The sequence below is a fragment of the Papaver somniferum genome, chromosome 3 (assembly GCF_003573695.1).
Source record: "Papaver somniferum cultivar HN1 chromosome 3, ASM357369v1, whole genome shotgun sequence".
NCBI lineage: Eukaryota > Viridiplantae > Streptophyta > Magnoliopsida > Ranunculales > Papaveraceae > Papaver > Papaver somniferum.
In genome coordinates, this window is record NC_039360.1 from 46,634,377 (window position 1) to 46,657,712 (window position 23,336).

The 23,336-nt window shown below is 36.4% G+C and overlaps 1 long non-coding RNA gene across 1 annotated transcript; it reads left to right on the forward strand.

Annotated features, from left to right (window-relative positions):
- The first annotated feature begins 16,558 nt into the window (after positions 1 to 16,558).
- LOC113361223 lies at positions 16,559 to 17,427 on the forward strand. The gene is made up of 2 exons (XR_003365014.1): positions 16,559 to 16,913; positions 16,998 to 17,427. It is a non-coding gene; the product is annotated as an uncharacterized LOC113361223 (long non-coding RNA).
- Positions 17,428 to 23,336: the final 5,909 nt, after the last annotated feature.

A 23,336-nucleotide genomic window follows, 5' to 3' on the forward strand; every position in this document is an offset into this window, starting at 1 on the left:
ATAAACACAGTGGCGAGCACTTCGCAAGTACAACAAGAGGGTGAGGCAACAATCAACAGAAACTGGTGGCTATGGGAAGCCGAGATCAAGAGGAGTATGAAATAGAAAGAAATTTCTACAATCGTGGTGGAAATAACAAGATTCAAAGACTCGATCAACCGCAAGAAACTTATGGAGGTCAAAGACAAAACTATAATAGAGGACAAGGAGGTCACAAGGTAATATGGGAAGAAATCAAGATGCCACCTCTAAATGCAAGTGTGGAGAAAATATGGGAAGCTATAATTTTGATGGAGAATATACCAACACCATGGAACATGGGAACAGAACCACCTCCAAACCACAGAATTCATGAGTTTTGTTCTTATCATCATTTTCATGGACATACTACAAATGATTGCAGAAATGTAAAAAGAATTATTCTGAGAATGATAGATCAAGGAAAACTAAATCACTTTTTGGTAAGGCACTCACAATCTCAACCATTGCCACCACCACCAGAGCATCACAAAGTAAACACGATGAAAAAGAAGGAAGCATTCTTCATAGAAGTTGGTGCAAAAGCAAAGAATCTATTATGTCACTCTATCGTACATGCATACAAGACAATTGAAGATTTTCATGACAATGTTTTGAGTAGAGTGTTCGCAAGAGATAATGATGGAAGAGAAATTATGAATATTACGAAAATCTCGCCACTAGAGGAATGACAGAAACAAATTATTTCTTTTACCGCAGAAGAAATCCCCGAAGGTGAAGAGGTACATGATAATCCATTGGTAGTAAAATTAGAAATTAATCCAAAACCGAAAGAAGATGAGGATGATGAAGCTGAAGATTCATGGGCAATTAATAGGATTCTAATCGATACTGGAAGATCAGTGAACATCTTATTTTATCATACTTATAAAACTATGGGAGGAAGAGATGATGATCTTATACCATCAACATATAAGATATATGGTTTTAATGGTACTTCCAACAAGCCTAAAGGGGAGGTTACTATGCGAATTCCATTGAAGGGAATATCTTCTGAAATCCTATTCTGTGTCGTTGATGTAGAATTACCCTACAATGCATTAATTGGTCGACCTTGGTTACATGGTTTCTAGGTGTAGCTTCAACTTTCCACCAGTGCATCAAATTCCCTCACCCCAGCGGTGTAGGAATCATAAAGGTAGATTGGGTTGAAGGAAAGAGGTGTTACGAAACTGAGGTAGAATCCTGCTAAGGAAGAGCAAACAAGAAGGAAAATTGGCGACACGAAATCAAAGATACACAAAGAAGTGAGAGGTTGATGGTGGATGCAATCGAAAGAAAAGAAAAAGAGATGTTGCGAAACTAATGCTAGCTCAGAATAAAAAATGGTGAACATACCACTACCAAGGAAACAGTAGCAGAAAATAACAAAAAAGCAGAGGATAACAAAGGTAATGTATGAATGATTGATTTGTTGCGACACTCTCACAATAAATAAAATTCTCAAAAATACATTTTATTGAATGACAAAATTGAGATTGCGAAATGCAAATACAATATGATGATGTGCAAGAATCTCGCAGATATAATGAATTTTACAGAGGACAATTAGAAAACAATGACAAAAGAGAAAGGGGCGAACCTTTATGGCGTCCACCCTAGTTCGCAAAATACAATTTCGCAAGAGGCAAATGTAAGACCTAAAGTACGTCATATAAGGGGGTACCGGTTGCATGGCTCAGGGAAAGTCTACACCGCCACCGGAACCTGAGTCATGGAGATTTGGGGTCAATAAAGCCCATCTGGGAGAGGCACCTTGGATTCTCATCTTAAGCATATGACTTAGGTTGGGCGACTAAGGTAATAAGGACTCTCCCAAGGAGTGCAGAATATGATCAAGGCGCCGAGGTACAAGGTTGAGTCAAGAGTGCCAGGGGCGTTTGAAGCATACCTTGCCATTCTTGACAAGTCTTGGCTTATACTGCACTCGGCCCGAAGAAAACCCCACTTAGAGTGCAGTCTCGTAACCATAACCCCTATAGGTAAAAGGGATAAGAGGCTGCGAAAATAACTGGTTGTTGTTAAGACCGGATGGGAGGAGCCAACCTTGTATGGTAGAGGTACGCCTCCTTGAAGGGGAAACCAGGGGAAGATAAGGGCGGCACCCTCCATTAGGGAGCTGATAAGTGTCTTAAGACGCAAATTTCATGAGGCTTTTTACTCGCAAGGGTATTAAGGCTTGTCATATTTGTGTAACAATCCTTAAGAGGCAATAATACTAAAGAAAAAGATAAGACGAGATCAATGGGTTTTCGCATGAAAGTGCGAAGACGTCCTGTGATTTCGTCACAAGACGACAATGTAATGGGGATTTATTTTCGCAAGAATATTTAGGCCTGTTATATTGTCGAAACATTCCTGAAGAGGACATAATACAAAGGAAAAAAGTTAAGGAAAGATCAATGGGTTTTTGCATGAAAGTGCAAGGACGTCCTGCGATTTTGTCGCAATGACAAGAGGTGGCATAATAAGACCTTTAACTATGAAGGCAAAATAAGACCACACAAGGATGAGATTTTGAAAAGAATCAAAATTCACTTTGCATATGATTGCCAAATTATACATAAACAACTGCGAAGTTGAGGCACAAAATAAGAAAAATCTGCAAAATCTCTAATTCGGATACAAATAACAGAGGCAAGTATGGGAATGAATGAAATTAAAAAAAATGTTATTTGTCTCCACATGATAGATTTACGCAAAAATTAAAAAAATAATGATTATATCGATTAACCATATTGCAAGGAAGAATTATTTTAATGAATGCAGGTCAAAATGAAAGAAACTCATACATTAAGGAATATGGAGAACCAAAAGAATTCGCAAATATACAGAAAGGAGGAATAAATGAACAAGTATTACAGAAGATTAAAGAAAGAAACAAAGACTACTTCTTAGTTGATCCTTCATCATCTTCATCAGACTTGTTCCCTTATTCGTATGCATCAGAACTTTCATCTCCATCAGAACCTTCATCACCATCAGACTCTTCATCATCAGCTTCGCTATCAGAAATAATTAGACTGGGAATTTTCTTTGGGATCTCCTCCAAGAGACAAGGATAATCAGAATGAGGAATACTATGGTCATCACAAACCATTTTAATAGTTTGATTGCGAAAATGCATAGCATCATTCTTAAAGTTCGCAACAATGATCTTGATTTGATTCTTTAATCTAGAATACTTGTCGTTACTAGAAGAAAGATTCTTTGCGAGTTCCTCTTTTTCAGCTTCAAGTTCCTCAATCCTTTCGCGATATCTACTTTCAGAATCTGCGAGCAAAAGGTAATCAATTAATAACTTGATGAAAATTCATAAGAAACAAAAGATTAGTGTTGGAGAACAGTTAATAACCTTCTCTGTCAGAAATCATATCTCTAATCAAGGCTGTATGCTCAACTTGGAGACTAACATTTACACCTAAATCTTTTCTGGCATCGTCTAAGATTTTCACAGCCCAAGAGAATTCATCATCATTACTTATAAGAAGACGAGAACGAATTTGGTTTTCTCTTTCGCGGAGCTCGATGTTCTTGCGGTTAGCTTCATCTCGTTCAATTTGAACTTCAAGAAGGGTCTCTTGGAATTTCTCCAAAGCCTTAGCACCTTTATCAGAGATGCGATCCTTATCATCTATGAGACCACAAATTTTGGTTCTCAACTCATTGATTTTCTCTTTAGAATTAAGAAGGAGACGCTTAAATCGGTTGGCTAAGCCTAAACTAGATCTATGGTCAATTTCTAAGAGGCGAAATTTGGATCTTAGTTCATTCAGAGAAAGAGATGAAATTTTATCATTTGAGAAACTATTTAAAGATTTATTAAGACGCTCGAGAAGGGTATCATTATCCAAGGCATTAGGAAATGAACGAAGAATGGTAACTTCATCAGAAAGACCATAAATGTCTGCAAAAAGGATCAATTAAATAAGATAAAACAACAGGATAAATGAATGAAGGGAAATGAGAAAAGTAACATACCATAGAGCTGATTATTAGCTTGCTGAAGACTAGAGATTTTGTTCTTATACGAAGAAGAATCAATTTCTAGTTTTTTTTTATTCTCGCGAAGACATTTGACTTCAGCTTCCAGTTCCTCATTCTTTGTGCGAAATTGAAGATTCTTCTTTTCAAGATTTTCGCGTCTCCTCTCCAGATCTGAGGCAACAACGAAAGAAGCTTTTCCAGCCTGCGAGAAAATATAAAAAATATTAAAATAGAAAGAGATTTTGAGTTACAATAATGAAGAAGTAAAAGGATGAAAGCATACCAGACTATTAAGAGAATGCAGGAAATTGGGAGTCACTGATCTAGAAACTCCACGAAGAGAATTATCACCATCCAATAAAGGAACATCGCAAATTGTAGCGAGAGCTTTGCAGGTATTAGCGAATTGACTATCTCCCTTTCCTTGCAAAGAATCAGAAAAGAGGCCAGAGAGCTTAGCCATAGAAGATTTATATGGAGAATCTTCATTTGCAGCAAGGTCATCATTATCCTCATCATTCTCATCATTCTCAGAGTTCTCATGAGAAGGAACATTTGAGGGAGAGGAAGAACGAACTTTTCTCTTCTTTGAAGGAGAAGCAGTTGGTTTTTCCCTGCGAAGAGCACCTTTGCCTTTATCACCAGTCTTCGCAACATTGGCAGACTCTTCCATTTCAGCAATAATCTTCACACACATATAGAAATAAGAAATAGAGGCAACAATATACTGTTTAAAATCATAAGAGAATATTTCTTACCTCATCTGTGTATGAGCGAAGAGCTAACAAGGTACTAGCCTTCCCAGTCCTGTTATAGCTATCTTTCAATTTCTGTATCTGTAGAATGTCGCAAAAGTCAGCGAACAAAAGAATGAAGAAAAATAAAGAAATATAAAATGGGTAAAACTGGAAGAGACATACCTCTTTCTCCTTCTCGGTCCAAGAGAATACCCAAGGTTGATAAGAAGCGAGATTCTCAGGAAGAACATTTGACCCAGCAATGTAAGGTCCTTTCAGCATCAAGGGAAAAACACACCATTTATACTTTTCTTGATTGCAGATTGAATTGAGAAATTGAGATATAATTATTTGATATACTTTTCTTAAGATTGAGTAGGACTGTCTAGTTGATTCTCTTGAAAGTATATTGGAGTTAGTCCATACAGATTGCTAAGCGAAATATTGGGTGTGGTTGTTAGACCCCCGCTTTTTCAATTGGTATCAGAGCAGGCAAACATGTTTAAGACCTCATAAGTCTGTGTTTGTAGCGATCTGGCTATGGATGATAATATCTCAGATAACGCATCACCAGTTCAGAAAAATTCTGATTTGGTTCAAAGCCTTGTGTTTCCTGAGAAGTCTCTCACACCTTCTCAATTGTCTGAAACTGCGTATAACTGGGAAGCACGCTTAGATGAGCAGTTGGACGATATTTCAGATGGAAGTGATTCTGATGAGGGACAAGGTATTGATGAGGAAGTCTCACAATATATCAAGCTTTTTGACCAACTCATGAAGAAGAAAGGGTCAACATCTTGCTTGACTGAGTTTCTGACTCCTCTCTGTCTAGAAAACAGGAAAATGAGAAAACTCTTTAAGGGATACGATTGTAGTTATAATCTTTTACAATCTATACTTAAAAATCGAGAAGAAGATGTACGTTCAAAGAAGTCTGAATGTGAAAATCTTCGTCGAAATCTTTTTAAGTTGAAAGAAGAACTTGCTGAATCTGAAGCAAGGATTAACTCTCAACACAACTGTTTCAAAGACAGAGAAAGTGTTTTTCTTTCTCGAGAAAAGCAACTTGAAGTTGATTTAACTGCTGCTGTTGATAAAATCAAGATGTTGGAAGATGACTTGAAAAAGTTCAATACTAGTTCAAGCAAATTAACCACAATGCTAGGAGCAAGTAAAAATCATAGTGATACACGAAGATTGGGCTATAAGGGAATAGATGCTCTAAGTATTAGCAAAGAGGTAAAATTTGTCAAGGCTGGTGATTCTTCTCAAAAAAGGTACCCACTGATGTCAAAAGTGAAATTCCCTCACCGGCAGTTAAGGTTCGAAAGAAAAAAGTATATCAACCTCCAAAGTCAGCACATACAGATCGAGGTAAGAACATTCCTTATGTTTGCCACTATTGCGGAAATAAAGGTCACCTGGAAAGGAGATGTCGTTTCCGTATAAGGAATGAGAAACTCCATGATGTTCTTGTTTGGGCATCACAAGAAGTTGTGAAACCAAGCTCATATGTTAAGGCTAATCCCCTTAACGCTACAGGTTGTAACTGTCCAACATTTAGGCAAAGGAATCAGTGCTGTGATAAACCTAGATTTGCCTATAAACGTCATAAGAAGCCTTTTCACAATCGTAATGATTATAAAAAGGATAACTTTGTAAAGACGAAGAAAAGATCCGATGCTCCTAATTGGAGAAATACTAACTTGTAAAAGAATAGTCAATCCAATTCTCTTCCGAGAATTCCAGAAGAGAGTAATGAGAAGAAGGGTCAGGTTGTTTCTAAACACAATCAGAAGTGGATACCAAAGAAAGTTAATGATGCTTTGAGTGTGAAAAGGAATGATCTCCCAGAAAATTCCATGACTATGGAGAAGGCAGTATCCATGATGTTGGAATTTAAAAAGTTCTTTGGAAAGATGGATTTGAATGTGAAAGGTTCTAAAAGCGATCTCTTTCAAGATAATCCAAAATTCACTTGTGGTGAGCAAGATATTGTTCACCTCAACAAAACTTGAGTGTGTTGTAAGTGCATCCTCACCAAGGAATGCCCTGTTAAGTATACGGTGAGGGAAGCACGAGAATTGAGGCGCACATATTGTGTTAAGTATGATATTAAATATTTGGTAATGCCGTAGGATTCACGACATGATCCTTCTAAAAGGTATGTCTATAAACTTGAGCAAGATTTCTGTTTTGTCATTTGCTTAGAGTACTTATAATGATCCATGTACCTTGCTTATCGTTCATTTCTACCTAACTTGATTTGTGTTTAAGGTTCTTAAATGTTTAGGTTTGAAAATAGTAGTTCGGGATGTTTGGACTTCATGGTACACATACCAGGTATGCATACCATCATTTAAAATCAAAATCCAGGGATTTTAGTCCGCAAACCCGTTTGCATACTGCTCCAGGTCACGAAAATTCGTTAGCAAACCGGTACACATACTGGTATGTAGACGTCGATATTCGGTAAACTTGTTATGGCCGTAACTTCTTCGTCCGAACTCGGAATGCCTTCATTATTTTTGCATTATCTTCCTATTTGAATTCTCTTCAAAATGGAGATGAGAATTATTGAATTTGATGAGTTAAGATTGGTCTTTGTTCTGTCTCTTATTTTTGAGTGTTTTAATCCGTTTCGTCACACTTGTTACACTTCTCTTGGAATTGGGCACTTGGATTACTACTCATCTGAGCTCATTTATAGCTTTTACAAGAATGTTGTTGGTGAATCACAAAGAAGGAAGTTCAAGAATGGGCAGTAGTACGCATTGCTATGGGATTCTTGAATGTTCACAATCATGTTATGTGAACCGTGGTGCATGGTCGTTAACGACTAATTTGTATGTTCTTCTTTGTTAAAAAATCTTTTTATACTCCTTTGGTAGCTATTCTTGGTGGAAATCCATGCGAAAAAGATTGATTCTACCCTCTAAGGACAAATCATCTTGTATGTGCATTACGAGTTTGTCTTGATGTCTAGAAAACTTCTTATGAGAATTTATTCTTGTGTTTTAAGAAGGATAACTAGGGTTTGGAATAACAATTAGTGTGAGTACACATAGCTATTGCCAACGATTTTCATCTTGCAATGTTTTTAGATTTATTTATTTAAATTCTAAAGTATATTTGGAAGATGATTTTGCAGTATTAATCTTTATTGGTTTCATGTATTGCAAAAATTATTATCGGATATGTGTGTTTGCGTTCTTGAACTATGAGTATCCCATATATGTCAAAAGTTAAGCTTATTGTGTCATTATGCAAATATTGATGGAAGATAGGATGAACTTTTGATTACAAAGATTAAGTCTATGATATCACTATGCAAATATTGATAAAAAATAGAATGAATCTTTGAATATTCCACAGTATTGATCTTTCCCTGATCCACTTATATGTGAAAATTATGTGCAGCTCCGTAAGATCTCTTATGTTGAGCATTTACGATTAAATTAATCATAGGTTCACTTGTGGTTAATTTAAGTGAGTTTTCTGGATACAAATTCATGTTTCATGAATTTTTTAATGTCCAAAGAAATCTTTCTTTTCTTGTGAAAGTAAGGTCGCTCTTTTTGTTCTTTCGGGAATGACATTTTATGGGGGAGAGTTCTTGATTGAACTTGTGCTTAATTTCCAAATCTTTGTGGGGAGCGCAGTTGTGGAATATTGTAGGAGTTTTCTTGTATCTTTATAAACTGCTTGATGAATACACTAGTTTCGGATATGTGAAATCATCGAAACAAAGTTGATTATGTTCTCTTTTTTCCATGAAGTATCTCTATGGAAATTTCATTAGGATCCCACTAGTTTTCGTACCTTTGCCAATTGGTATTGACAAAAAGGGGGAGAATTAATGTGTAGTTCACACTACAAATACATATGGTTTACGGATCATTATGTAAGGGGGAGTGGTTTTTGAAAATGCGGGGGTCTAACAACCACACCCAACAATTCGTTTGACAATCTGAGAGGACTTACTCCAATACACTTTCTAGAGAATCAACTAGACATTCAGACTCAATCTAGAATAAAGTACATCAAAGAGTTTAATATATCTAACTCTTAATTAGATCCGCATCATCAAATAGAAATCTGCGAGCCCGATTAAATATAAGAGGAGTTACTTGAACGGTACCAAAGACCAATGTTCAAGTGTCAATCAATGTAAATCAACAATCAAAGGTTGTATATTCTAATCGATTGATCTTAACGCACAACCTGTAATATTTCAATTATATAACAAAATATAATGCGGAAAAGAAATAACACAGACACCAGAATTTTGTTAACGAGAAAGCCGCAAATGCAGAAAAACCCCGAGACCTAGTCTAGATTGAATACCACACTGTATTAAGCCGCTACAGACACTTTACTACTACCAATTAACTTCGGACTGGACTGTAGTTGAACCCTAATCAATCTCACACTGATTCAAGGTACAATTACGCTCCTTAGTCTCTGATCCCAGCAGGATACTACACACTTGATTCCCTTAGCTGATCTCGCCCACAACTAAGACTTGCTACGATCCAAAGTCGGAGACTTGATAAACAAATCTGTCTCACATAGAAAAGTCTATATGATTGAATAAATCTGTCTTCCACAGAAATACTCAAGATTTTTTGTTCCGTCTTTTGATAAATCAAGGTGAACAAGAACCAGTTGATAAACTGGACTTATATTCCCGAAGAACAACCTAGTATTATCAATCACCTCACAATAAACTTAATCGACTAGCGAAACAAGTTATTGTGGAATCACAAACGATGAGAGAAGGTGTTTGTGACTACTTTTATATCTTGCCTATCGGAGATATAAATCTCAAGCCAATTTTACTATTGCACTCAATCACGATAGAAACAACAAGATCATATCACACAACTAAAAAGAGAATAGTTGGGTCTGGCTTCATGGTGGGCCCGGGAAAGCGTATAAAATTGAAGCGAAATGAAACGGGCCTACAGTAATACCGCAAGTGCACGGTCATCAGTTGTAGCTCGTGCAAGTACGGGTCGATCCACAGAGACTGGGAGTGTTTTGGAGTTTTCTAGCTATTTTGGGTTTCTAAATTGCTAATGGGCTTTGAGTACCAAAGGGTTTTGAATATCAATGGGCTTTGAATAACTTTGAAGCTTTTGCTTTCACAATAAGAGCAAGATGGGCTTTGATTAACTGTGAAGCAGTTTGGGCCTTTGATGGACTGAACTGGGCTTGGTAACAACTGGGCCTTAGCTTTTCACCTGGGCTTTGATTAAGTCCACAGTGGACTGAACCTTTGATTTTTGGAATGAACTGAGCCTTGGGCTCAGTTGGCTGGGCCTTTAGATTAGCTAGGCTCTTGGCCTTTTACCCTAACAGTGGACTAAAGAAGAAGAGAAGTGACAAAGAGTGAAAAAGAGATGGTGCAACAAAGAGTGACAGACAAGAGTAACAGTGGAAACAAGTGAACAAGTGGAAACAAGTAAGAAAAAGAATGAACTAACAAAGTAACAGTGAACAGCAAGTGATAAGAAAGGCACAAAACAGCAAACAACAATGGAGATAAACAGTGAAGCAAAGACAATAAAATGACAGTGTAATAAACCAAGGCCTAAGCCAAGGGCAGTGATGTGAAGAAAACAATGAAGACAAGAGGATGATCACTAGGATGGTGAATCCACCATTAACCTAAGGGATATTCTAATCACAGCTAAAATACTTACCAAAGTACTAATTGTCTGATTAAAGTACAACTAGTCTAAGGGCTTAGCAACATTGGGCATGAGCTGCACATGATGAAGACTATCTCAGCATTCCAAACACAACATGAATGTCATAATTTGATCTGACTCCTTACTGGTTCATAGCTTCATCTAATCCTAGCATTTGAGGTTCAGAACATGATAGACATGAAGATAAACATACATTAACAGTTGACAGTGAAACAAAACATGAATTTAAACACAATAACATAACATGGGAAGCACATAACAGTGGATAAACTTAGAACAATTGAGGAACTAAACATTAAAATCACATAGTATTAAACATAAAACATCACAGTGAACATAAATGGAACAGCACAAAAATTGAAGAGACTGGCTAATCCAGTTCTCCCAAAATCAAACCAAATGACACTGGCTATTCCAGCATCTAGATAAACATGAACAGGAGCTTGATATAAAATGTAACAATCACACACTCAAATTAAATACATGTTGGAGTTCAGAACAGCTAAAATTAACAATGCATTTGAATTGAGAATCATGGAATTGAAAAGATTGAAACCCTCAAAGCTACAGTTCATAAAAAAACTAAACTATTCTACTGATGCTCTGGTTAATCCAGGCATCCTTCTATTCGACACCCTTGTGTTAAATTTATACAAAAAGGGACCTATGAACCCTAAATTAAAAATCCTAATTTTACAGACCTAGGGTTTGATTTTTTTTACCTAATTTGGTTGACAGGTCTTCACCACATCGTCGACCCATGCTTTATCTCTCTGCTCTGATTCTTCTCACGCTCCTGCTGCTGTGTCTAGCATGAATTACTTCATCAACTCCACACCCTAGGGTTCAGAGGCGTGAGTGTGGGTTTGATGAAACAATAAAGGCTAGGTGGATGGGTTTTTGCAGATATGGGGGGTAGTTGGTGGCAGTTGGTGTAGGTGGTGGCGATGGCAGTGGCAGTAGCAGGTGGAGGTGATGGTGGCGGAATGGGTGTTGCAGAGAGGAGGTGGAGAGAAAGAGAAGAAGAAGAAGGAAATGAAAGAGAAGTCGATAGATTTTAGGGTATAGGGTTAGGTCTTTTCGGTGTGAGGCGGAACAGAAGAATCTGATGATCAGCGTGTGAAAGACGTTGGATACGAAGATGGTTGGTAGATATAACGGTGGTATGAGAGATGAATCACTTCGACCGTTGGATTGTGAAATACAACAAAGTCAACGGTGCTAGATGATGTTAGGTACTGTAGTGTAAAGCGGGAGTATCTAATTTTGATGCACAGGCATATGAGCGACCGTTGGATTCAAATACAATCTAATCTGAAGGCTTGGAATTTAAGCGCTGTGGTGTTTGGCAGAGACTTCAGATTTTGATGCTCTATGAATGAGCGACCGTAGGATGATGAGTTGGATCCAATCTGACGGCTGAGAATGGAGGCGGTTTTGGTTATAGAAAATGGGTTTGGGTGAGGGTTTTGGGCCCTGGGTATGCCAAGCCCATATCTTATTTAAGAACAATTCTTCCTCTTCAAGCCCACTTCTAGCCTTTTGGTCTTGTGCACAACATTCTTCGCGGCTTCCTTGCGTGATTCCTATCGGCTTCCACCACTTTTCTGCTCTTTTCTGCTCCGCTATTCATCCAAACTTTATTTATTACCTAAAAATGCAAAATTAGTTAATAAAAATATTTATTCTTGAAAACAAAGAAAATACAGAATATGGGTTAAAATGGAGAATTAATGCACAAAAGATGAGTTAAATGCCAAGAAAAATATATAAAAATATGCACTTTTTAGGACTCATCACTTCACAATCCCAATGAAGTCTTCAAGTCGTTAACCTACAGGGTCTCGAGAAGAAACCTAAGGTTAAAGGAGAATCGACTCTAGTTATACAACTAGTAACACACATGAGGCGTGGGGATTAGATTTCCCAGTTGCTAGAGTTCTCCTTTATATAGTTTTCAAATCAGGGTTTTTAATCCAAGTTACCTTGGTAACAAAGCATTCAATAATCACCGTTAGATAAAAAACCTGATTCAACCAAGCTAATATCTTTCAACCGTTAGATCGAACTTAGCTTGTCACACACAAATGAAATGTACCCTGATTTAGGTTTATGTAACCGTACCGAAACGTGTACACCATGTTGGTTCACAAATAGTTAACCGAGATTAGCCATATGATTACTCACATATCAACCTTATTCATCTTAACCATAACTAGTTCAAATGACTCAAATAAAACTAGTTAAAGATTTGTTCAATTACTATATTCTCATGGATTTATACAAGAACACAATTGAAGTAAAATCTGTTTGAATTATATGAACATTATAGCCACGGTTTGCAAAGATTGCATTCCTTATTGATAAATGTTTAGGTTCATGTACAACCGATTTTAGAAAGTAACCACTTAAGTATGCGTACGTGTATGCGTACTTAAGTAACCGGATTTGAGTTTGGTACGCGTACTTTAGGTAACCGGATGAGTTTGGTTTTGGTTTTCAAACTCAACAGAAATTCACGGACGGGAACTTTCCGCCAGTATGCGTACGGGTACACATATTTACCCAGTCTCCTACAACCTTTTTGTATACACACAAGTATGCATACTTTAGGTTCCCGGTTTTGGACTTATACACTAATGTGCGAACACACTATGCTTATATCCAAAGATGGTTACAAGATTCTAAACTCTTCATTTCAATCATTGAAACATTCTTCTATAATGATAATAGCCGTTTTCACACACTATTAGCATCAAAGCAATTTTCAAGATATTGAAATAATCATTATCGGAACATTCCAAGTCTTACACCAAATGATTGCATCACACAAACCATGTAAGATGTTACTCGGTAATTTTCTCATGATATAAGCTGAACTTGGTCGAAGCGAAATCTTACCAACACATATTTCAAGAAATATGTAAGCGAGATATACTCAGCTCGAAATATCAAATGTGTATATATAAAAAACTATATCGTAATACGACTTATGTCTCAATATTAGGAGATAGATTAGAAATAGACTTTCCAAGTGATAGATGAGTTTAAGTCTCCACATAACTTTTGTCGATGAAGTTCCACAAGCTCTCCTTAGTAGTTCTTCATCTTCAAGTGATAAACTTCGTGAAGTCTAAGCTCAACTACACAAACTATGTCCTAGTCCGAGACATCTATAAATAGGATAGAAATCAAGACTTATAGTTTTGATCACTAACATTGACAAACATGCTTGAGATAGCAACGCATGCGAGTTCGACCGAGCAGTGCTCTAACAGTTTTCGTGTGAGATGAAGTATTAACTAAGGGGGGAGTAATATATATATCACCATAGTATTTTTGTCAAAGTTGTGATACAATTGGACTTTCATACTGTGTAATAATAGTATGACACTGTATAATAATGATTGAGAGCAACTGTTTTCTCATTATTATAGCTTCGGATCTTCAACAACTATGATGTTGAGTTGAACACGTTCAGAATCACTGGAGTACTTGGAAGTGACCAAGATTTCGAGTAATGTTGAAGAACCAAGGAAATCAAGCATTTGGATTGAGAGCTACAAAGTTTATTTATGTTGTATTCCATATGTATTGATAATTTTGTCATTAAAATTGACAAAGGGGGAGATTGTTAGAGCACTGCTCGGTCGAACTCGCAAGCATTGCTATCTCAAGCTTTTTTGTCAAGTTTAGTTGCCAAAACTATAAGTCTTGATTTCTAGTCTACTTATAGTTAAGTCTCGGATTAGGATAGAAAGTGTAGTTGAGCATTACACTTCACGGGGTTCATCGATTGAAGACGAAGAACTACTAAGGGGAGCTTGTGGAACTTCATCAACAAAAGGTATGTGGAGACTTGAACTCATCTATCACTCAAAAGTCTATCTACTCTATCTCCTATTTGAGACAAAATTCGTATAGCTATACAGACTTCAATTATGCACATCTGATATTTCAAGTTGAGTTTAACTCGCTTGCATATTTCTCGAAATATGTGTTAGTAAGCTTTCGCTTTAACCAAGTTCATCTTATATTCTTGACGAAAGTCAAAAGATGATCATGTGAAAATTTCCTTGTAACATCTTACATGATTTGTGTGAGACAATCATTTGATGTAGACTCAGAATGTTTCGTATTGATCATTCGATCACTTGAAAATTTCTTTGAAGCTAATAGTTTGTGTGATCCAGCTATTGTCGTCTTCTAAGAATGTTTCAATGGTTGAAATAAGAGTTTAGAACAATTAGATATAAACATAGTATGCGTACTTTCATATATGTAGTCCATATCCGACAACCATGGTATGCATACATGTATGCGTACTGGTTGGTTTGTGAAAGTTCGGGAACCTTGTACGCATACCGGTACGCGTACTGGCGTGAGGTTGAGGTCCAAGAATTTCTGTTGAGTTTGGTGGTATGCGTACCCGTTCGCATACTGGCGAACCCAAACTTAGTCTCGCCATTAAGGTATGCGTACCCGTTTGTATACTTGAGTGGATGATGTTCTAAAATCGACTTGTTCATGAACTAATACATTTTTATAATTAAGGAATGCAATCTTTGCAAACCGTGCCTATAATGTTCATGACTTGATTCAAATGAATCAAAATCGACTTTGCTTCAGTTGTGTCTTGTATACTTCTATGAGAATATAAACAATTGAACAACTCTAGAACTAGTTTCATTTGAGTCATTTGAACTAGTTATGGTTAAGATGAATGAGGTTGATATGAAAGTGTTCATATGGCTAACTTCGGTTAACTATTGTTGAGCCAACAAAGGTGTACATGTTTAGGTACTGTTACTCATATCTAAATGAAGTCACTTTTCATTTGTGTGTAACAAGCTAAGTTCGATCTAACGGTTGAAAGATATTAGCTTGAGTCTAATCAGGTTTTCATCTAATGGTGAATATTGAATGCTTTGTTGCCAAGGTAACATTGATTGCAAATCCTGATTCGAAGACTATGTAAAGGAGAACTCTAACAACTGGGAAACCTAATCCCCACACCTCTTGTGTGATAATAGTTGCGACTAGAGTCGATTCTCCTATAACCTTAGGTTTTCCAAAACCATGTAGGTTAACGACTTGAAGACTTCATTGGGATTGTGAAGCCAGACCCAACTATTTTCTCTGTAGTTGCGTGTTTTGATCTTGCTGTTTTCTATCGTGATTGAGTACTATCTTCTCTAAGATTTGCTCGAGATTTAATATCCGATAGGCAAGATAAAAGTAGTCACAAACATCTTCGTCTCATCGTTTGTAATTCCATAATATCTTGTTTTCTACCATACGATTAAGATTATTGTGAGGTGATTGAAATTTCTAGGATGTTCTTCAGGAATATAAGTCCGATATATCAATTGGTTCCTGTTCACTTTTATTTATCAAAATACGTAACAAAACTCGTTGGTTTATCTGTAGGACACAGATTTATCTATTCAATGGACTTTTCTGTGTGAGACCGATTGGTTTATCAAGTCTTCGACTTTGGGTCGTAACAACTCTTAGTTGTGGGTGAGATCAGCTAAGGGAATCAAGTGCGTAGAGTCCTGTTGGGATTCAGAGACGTAAGGAGCGCAACTGTACCTTGATCAGTGTGAGATTGGTTAGGGCTCAACCACATTCCAGTCCGAAGTTACCTGGAGTAGGCTAGTGTCTGTAGCGACTTAATACAATGTGGTGTTCAAATCTGGACTAGGTCCCGGGTTTTTTTTTGCATTTGCGGTTTCCTCGTTAACAAAACTTCTGGTGTCTGTGTTATTTCTTTTTCACATTATATTTGTTTATATACTTTAAATATCACAGGTTGTGCGTAAGTTCAACCAATTGTGAATATAATATTTGGTTTTTGATTAAATTGATTGACACTTGGATATTGGTTTTTGATACCGTCCAAGTTATTTCTTATATTCAATCGGGATCGCAAATTCCTATTTGTTTGATTGCAGATTGAATTGAGAAATTGAGATATAACTCTTTGATATACTTTTCTTAAGATTGAGTATGAATGTCTAGTTGATTCTCTTGAAAGTATATTGGAGTTAGTCCATACAGATTGTTAAGCGAAATATTGGGTGTGGTCGTTAGAACCCCGCTTTTTCAATCTCCAACAACGAACACTATTTTAGAGTATGGTACTTCATTCTAGTTCTAGCGGTTCATCTTGGTATTTTAAGTTCTTATTTTTTGTGGTGACTTAAGAATTCTAGTTCTAGCTGTGTCTTCAGCCTCTTTCTTCGTCGTGGACCCCAAAACTCAAATCGCGCACGTCATTTAGCCCCTTGACCTATCTGGGTGGAGATCTGTTGTTCTGAGTTACTGGTTCTTGCACAACAAACTCAGTCAGATGTCATTTCTTCACCATATCATCAATGAATCTTAGCATATTTTTACACTCGTTTGTGTGGTGTCCAGTTGTTTCATGGTAAGCACATAACAATTTATTCTTTCCTTTATTTCTCATCTTTCTTGGAGCCGAGAAATATGACTTGTTTTTCATATGTTTCAGTATGACCTCTGAAGGTGCTTTCAACTTTGCAAAGTTCTTGGTTTCCTCCATCCATTTTGCTGCTAACTCAGCTCTGTAATTTCTCCTTTGAAAGAATTGATTTGGTAATCTCGGGGAATAGGGCCTTTTATCACCTGAATGTTGCCCAGCTGAATAAACTTTGTAGTTGGCTGCTTCAGGTGACAGTTCTTGGTCATGTTCTTGCCTGACCCATTTCCCATCTTTATGGTCAACCTCCTCAAGACATTCTAATGCTTTCTCAGAAAATGAGTCTCTGATTTTACCCTTATGCAAAACATTCTTGAAGAATACACAGAGAAATTTCTCTTCAGATTTATCCACAGGTGCTGCTGCTGATTTAAATCTCTATAAGAAGTCTGTGAAACTTTCATTTGGTTGTTGCGCAATTCTGAATATATTTTCTACAACATTTGCTTGTCTTCTGTTGCATGAATAATTTTAAATAAAAAAAGTCTTGATATCGTTGAAGCTATGAACTGATTTAGATGGAAAGTATTTGAACCATACTAGTGCATCGTCTTCTAAACTGCTTGGGAAGAAGCGTGCCATGATGTACGTGTTCTCAAGATAGGGAGCCATTTGTTTTTCATAGTGAAAGATGTGCCCATTTGGGTCGGTATCCCCTTTGAATCCTTTGAAATGAAGTGAGTGAAATTTTTTTTGTAGACGACACTCTCTGATTTCTCTTGACAATGGACCATCTTTAGAAGTGTAGGTCGAGTCTGACCTTGGCTTATTATAAGAAGCTTGAATATGTCCTCATGCTCTTCAAACAACCTCTCCAGTTTAAAATCGACGGATTCCTGGATAGTGCTTGTAGGGACCATCAGGTATGGTTCAGATATTGATTTGTGAGCGAGCTCTGATTATCAAACCATTTTCGTAGTTGTTCTCGTTGTTGATTTACCAGGCTCGTCCTTGGAGGATGAGTTATATTAGCTATGGAAGACGATGGAATATGTGCTTGCCTCTGTTATGACATCTTAAATGCTGTTGGGGCCATTTGATTGACCATGTCAGTCAAAGTTGAGATGAATTTTAGTAATCCTGCAATATTTCATGTGGAATCTGCACCACAGAGAGGTGCTCAGAGGAGCAGCCCTTGGAAGGTTTATCCTCGATACAAGTGTCACTGTTTTTCCTACCAAAACTGATGCTGATTGATCGTCGGGGCCCAACATAGTGGATGTCGTGTCTGGTATTTCGCCCTTCGTAGCTGTGGATCACTCAGGTCGGGTATCTGCTGATGTACCAGCTCGACCTGAAGGTGTTATCAGTAACTGAGGTGTGATATTTGTTGTCTGTTCCTCAGGTATCGTCCTTGTTGGGGTTACCACCTCAGATGTTAGTGTCAGACCTGAGGAAGTTACTCCAGGTCGTCGAGGTAATAATCTTCTCGACGTTGAGCTCGTCATATGTTTGTACTACATAGAGTGACAATCAACACGTGAGAGTTTGTACCCGGAAAAATCTTTCTTGATTTGGGGTAATTATTATTCTATATCCAAATCTGGAAGATTCTTTTAGGACACAATAACCAGATTTATTATTTTGCCAGTTAGATCTATGATGATATGTAAACAAATTGTCAAGTGAATTAGATAAAAATCAACACTTCACTATGTGATTACATATTTGAAGATATTATTCTTCTTTTATATACAAGAAAATATTTCGAATTTCTATGATTTCCGTTTCGACTTTCGACAATAGATTATATCATTATTATTCTCAACATAAATCACATATTTGCAAGAGATTCAAACATCAATTATGCTTTATAGATGTAGATAAGAAATAACATGAGAGCAATTATTCATAGATCTTCTTCCAAAATCATTCCTATATCAGAGACTACACCGATTTATGATTATAATGCTACAAAAATGGAATCATGCGAATATATATACATGGACGAGATCAAAATGCTGAGATAAAGCTAGATATGTATAAATTATGACATATATGAACGAATCATTCGATGATGAACTCAAATCATGCCTTTTTACGCTTTCTTGATGGGAAAAAGAAAAAGAAAAAATCATACCTATATGATTCTTAACTAATATAATGTGAAATAGCATACTAGGGATATCAAAATGATCAAAACATCCATTAGAAACATGATTCATATCAAATTGAAGTAGTATTACATCATTACCATCAGAATGTAAGGTTACATGTGATTCATATATATCATGCTCAAATATATATTAAAATGGTTATAATATGGATAATTCATGTTAATTATCATGAAAAACTTAAATTAATGCGTCTTATGCATAACAACGCTTAGATCCACATTTTCATATCAAGAAATCATGCACATATAGCAATTTTTTCAGGAAATTTACTTTCTCCTGAATTAGGGTTTTCCAAACATCAAAATTCCGATCTATCACACTTTTTCATAATTCAATCATAATGTAGATGTTAAAAGATGTTTCTAGCACCAATGAAGGTGCATTTTTCATGTCCTAGGAGTAGAGACTTCGTATACGTACCTACACATAGTTATGATATAATGATTCATCTAGTTGATCTCCAATCCTGACCAATTACGGTACTCTTATAGGTGATTATCTCGATTCAGACAAGTTAGGGGATTATGGTTGCCTTCTTTTTCAGTCAGATTGTTAGTCTAGAGAGTATCGAGAGAAAATCACTGAAAAGTATTTCTTATTGATCGGTAGAAGTTGTGTACATTGTACTTGATTTACAAGCATAGCCTTTCTGGCTATTTATACTAGCGTAGGTATCACGCAGGAAATATGCCTAATTGGAAACCGCCTTAATCTAGATGGAGATGACGTAATTATCTACTCAAACATCACTTCCTTCTCGAATGATCTCCTCGACCTAGGTAGTTCTTCTTGTCACGTGATTCTTACTCCTGGTCGTAGGCTCATAGTCTTGACTTCTCACTGTGTCTTCGGTCTCTATCTTCGACGTGGGTTCCATAACTCAGATCATGCACGTGTTTTAGTCCTCGTCTTCAGGTCTTGGTTATGATAATATGATGTCCTTTAAGTCTTGTACGTACTAAAGGTTTGTCTGTCCGACTTCGTCCTAGGTTCTCTCTCAGCACTCTAATTCGTAATACCTGTAGAACTATCAATATTGGCTAGATGCTGTACTTTTTCATCTACAATACGTAATTCGTTTTGTAAACAGAACTCGTAATGATGGTAGTTCATATTGTAAATTGAACTCGTAATTGATGATCATTATGGTGATTCATATGGAAAAATGAACTCATAAATGGTAGTCCATTATATAAAATGAACTCCTGATAGGTGTTCATATTAAAAAATGAATTCTTAACGGTATTTCATATGGTAGAATGAACTCGTAATAGCAGTTCATTATAGTACATTTTTTGAAATGAACTCATATGGTAGTTTATTGTGTTGAATTAACTCGTATGCATGTTAGTTCATCCTTGGAGCTCCACCAAGCCATGCTGATGCACCTAGCGCTGAACCCATTCCACTAATATAGTCCAAATCAAGTTCTCCTTGACCTACATCCATTTCCACCTGATGCTCATGAATCTGGCCGTTCATTCAGTCTCGGAGGGATCAGAACACATACAAGATTAAGAATGCCATCATTAAATCAAACAGAGCAATCGCTCCTGTCATATCGAAACCTAAGATTGCATAGCCAAAGAGTTGTTTTGCCAATGACGGATATAGAATTAATTCACATGATGGTTCATACAAGCAGTTCACTTATACATAAACTAGCTAGTATGGTAGTTCATTCAAGTAGTTTATTTTTTAGAATAAACTCGCATGGTAATCCATTTTGTGGTTGATTTTTAGCTAAATATAGTAACCAAGATCCCTTACCTATGCCGTCCCCAACTACCATCCGTACCGCAAGTTGCTAATTAGGATCCCAACCACTAAATGAGTTGCTACCGTAATCCATAAGCTATTATAACTTCTGAAAAACATATTGAAAAGATTATACAGTAACTTTTAAATTTGAATACAAATTTTTTTTTGGTGGGGGTAAACAAACTGCACAAGCTGAACATCATCTAATATCACAAAATTGAAACCAAAAAATAAAACCAAAAACTGAAAGAAATACAAACCTAGCCGCCTGAGTTCAACTTCTCAGATCTACTCCTTTAGAAGCAAATCTGAGTAGACTAGATCATCTTCGACCTCTTCTCTTACCATTAATCTTCAATAACTTTGATTTTATTCAGTTCTACATTTTCTTCTAGTTTGATTCATTTTCTAGGGTTTCTTTGTTTAGGAACTTTGATTTTCTAGCTGCATATTCAAATCTTGCTAAGATTTCTTGTTTGAAGTGGTGTCTACTCCCAAGGGTTCGGATTTTTCACCGATTTCTTGTGAAGTTCTCGATTATTTTATCCTTTTCAGTAAACAGTTTCTTCAACAACAACGAATACTACATCTACTTCAACAAAAACCCGGTTAGCAACAACACCAAAGATTCCATCAATAGCTTCATCAATAACAACATCAAAAGACAGCAAGACTCCGATACCGATTCAGTCAGACTCCGACCTATTTCTTCCCATTATCACCGATCCAGATGACATGTGTTACTGTTACTGCTACTTAGGATACTTAGTTTACTGTTAATGGTTTTGTTTTATCCAAGAGATTAACAATCCTTGGTTTTATAAAAAAAATCTTGGCCGGATCTTTTCAAAGATCCCACTGCTTCTTTTTTGCAGAGTACAAATCTATTTTGTTTGAAACAAATTTGGCCCCTTAGCATTCTAATGCTATTGATTTGTTCTTCAGTGATTCATGGAATAGCTGAAATAGCTTAAGTGGTGGGAAGTTTAGTCAAGATTTGGCGGAGTTTCTTTAGACTCGATGGTTGTCACCCCTGTGATTATCTTGATTTACGATCAGATGAACCTATCAATATATGAGGCTTGCCTCTTTTATGAAAAAGAGAAAGAAAAGAAATAAATCTAATATCACATATTAGTCAACACTCGAGGGAGGCATGGGTTCCGGAATTTGGATTTCCCAATTATATTTAACTTTTAATGTTATAATGAGATTTTTTGTTTCAATTGTTTATACCCCCACTAAAAACAAGAGCAAGAAGACTATATTCCACTCCAAAGCAGCTTTGATGGGTAAGGGTACGAGAAAGACTTGTCTAAATCTAAACTATCTCTAAATAAGTGTTAGATGTGAAGTTACAACCAACTAATTGATGTGAGATGCATCCAGGGAAGGCAGGAAACCAGTTAATCCCTGTCTAGTTAGTTTCTAACGTCAATTGCGCTAGTCCTGTTTCCATCAATAAAAGTTGTGTGACACCAATAATGCCTTTGCATTGCAGTAAGGCAAAAGTAGATTAGGAGATATCATGCAGGCGTCAACAAAATATCCGTATACGTAACTCCTTTTTCTATTAAAATCAGGACGTGACGACTTGTTAATAGTGGTGACCAATAATTCAAACAACATAGCCTTTATTTTTAGCAATGGCCCTAGCTAATGGGCTATTATTTTTTTAGTTCAGAGGCAATTCAAGTAATATCGCTATCTGTTGCTTTTCTTTTAGTCGATTAAAATTGGTAGGATAATCACTGCAAATTGACACAAAAATATTACAGGTGGGAAAAGTATTTGAGGAGAGGAAAAATTCACCAGAAAAGCATCGATTTTCTTTTTTCATTTTGAAATCAACAATTATGATGAAAAAGAAAATCACACATTTTTATGAGGTTTTTCTATTCTAAACCAATTGGATTGTTAATTCTTGGCTTATGAAGTTTTTTTTTTTTTTTTTTTTTTTTTGTTACGGAGGAAAAATTCATTGATTAAACAGAGATCACCTTCGATTCAAGAAGGATTTGATCTGAAATACAACTTGGTGGAAAATCAGACCATTCTTTAGTTAGCTTCTCTGTACGAGCTACTCTTGACAGAATGTCTGCCACTTTATTTTGATTCTTTGGAAGTTTCTTATCTACAATTACTAGGCTTTCTTTACCGCAACCTTTGTTCCCTAAAAAGTTTAAATAAAATATTTTAATTGAGCAATATATATTTTATAATTGCGTGCTTTAAAGATTTCCTGATCACGGAAAAGAAGTAAAATGGATAGCAAGGCCAGGGTTACAAGTTTAGTGTCATAATGTCATTGCATGGCGACACTAAGCACCAAACTTGAATTTAAATATTTGAAAGGAATGCAAGACATTAAATAATATCATAGGTGGTATCCAAATGCTGATGTTTTCTAGCGAAAAATGAAATGCTTCCTGCTACAAAGAGTACAAGCAGTAAAGATTTGAAGGGGAAAGAA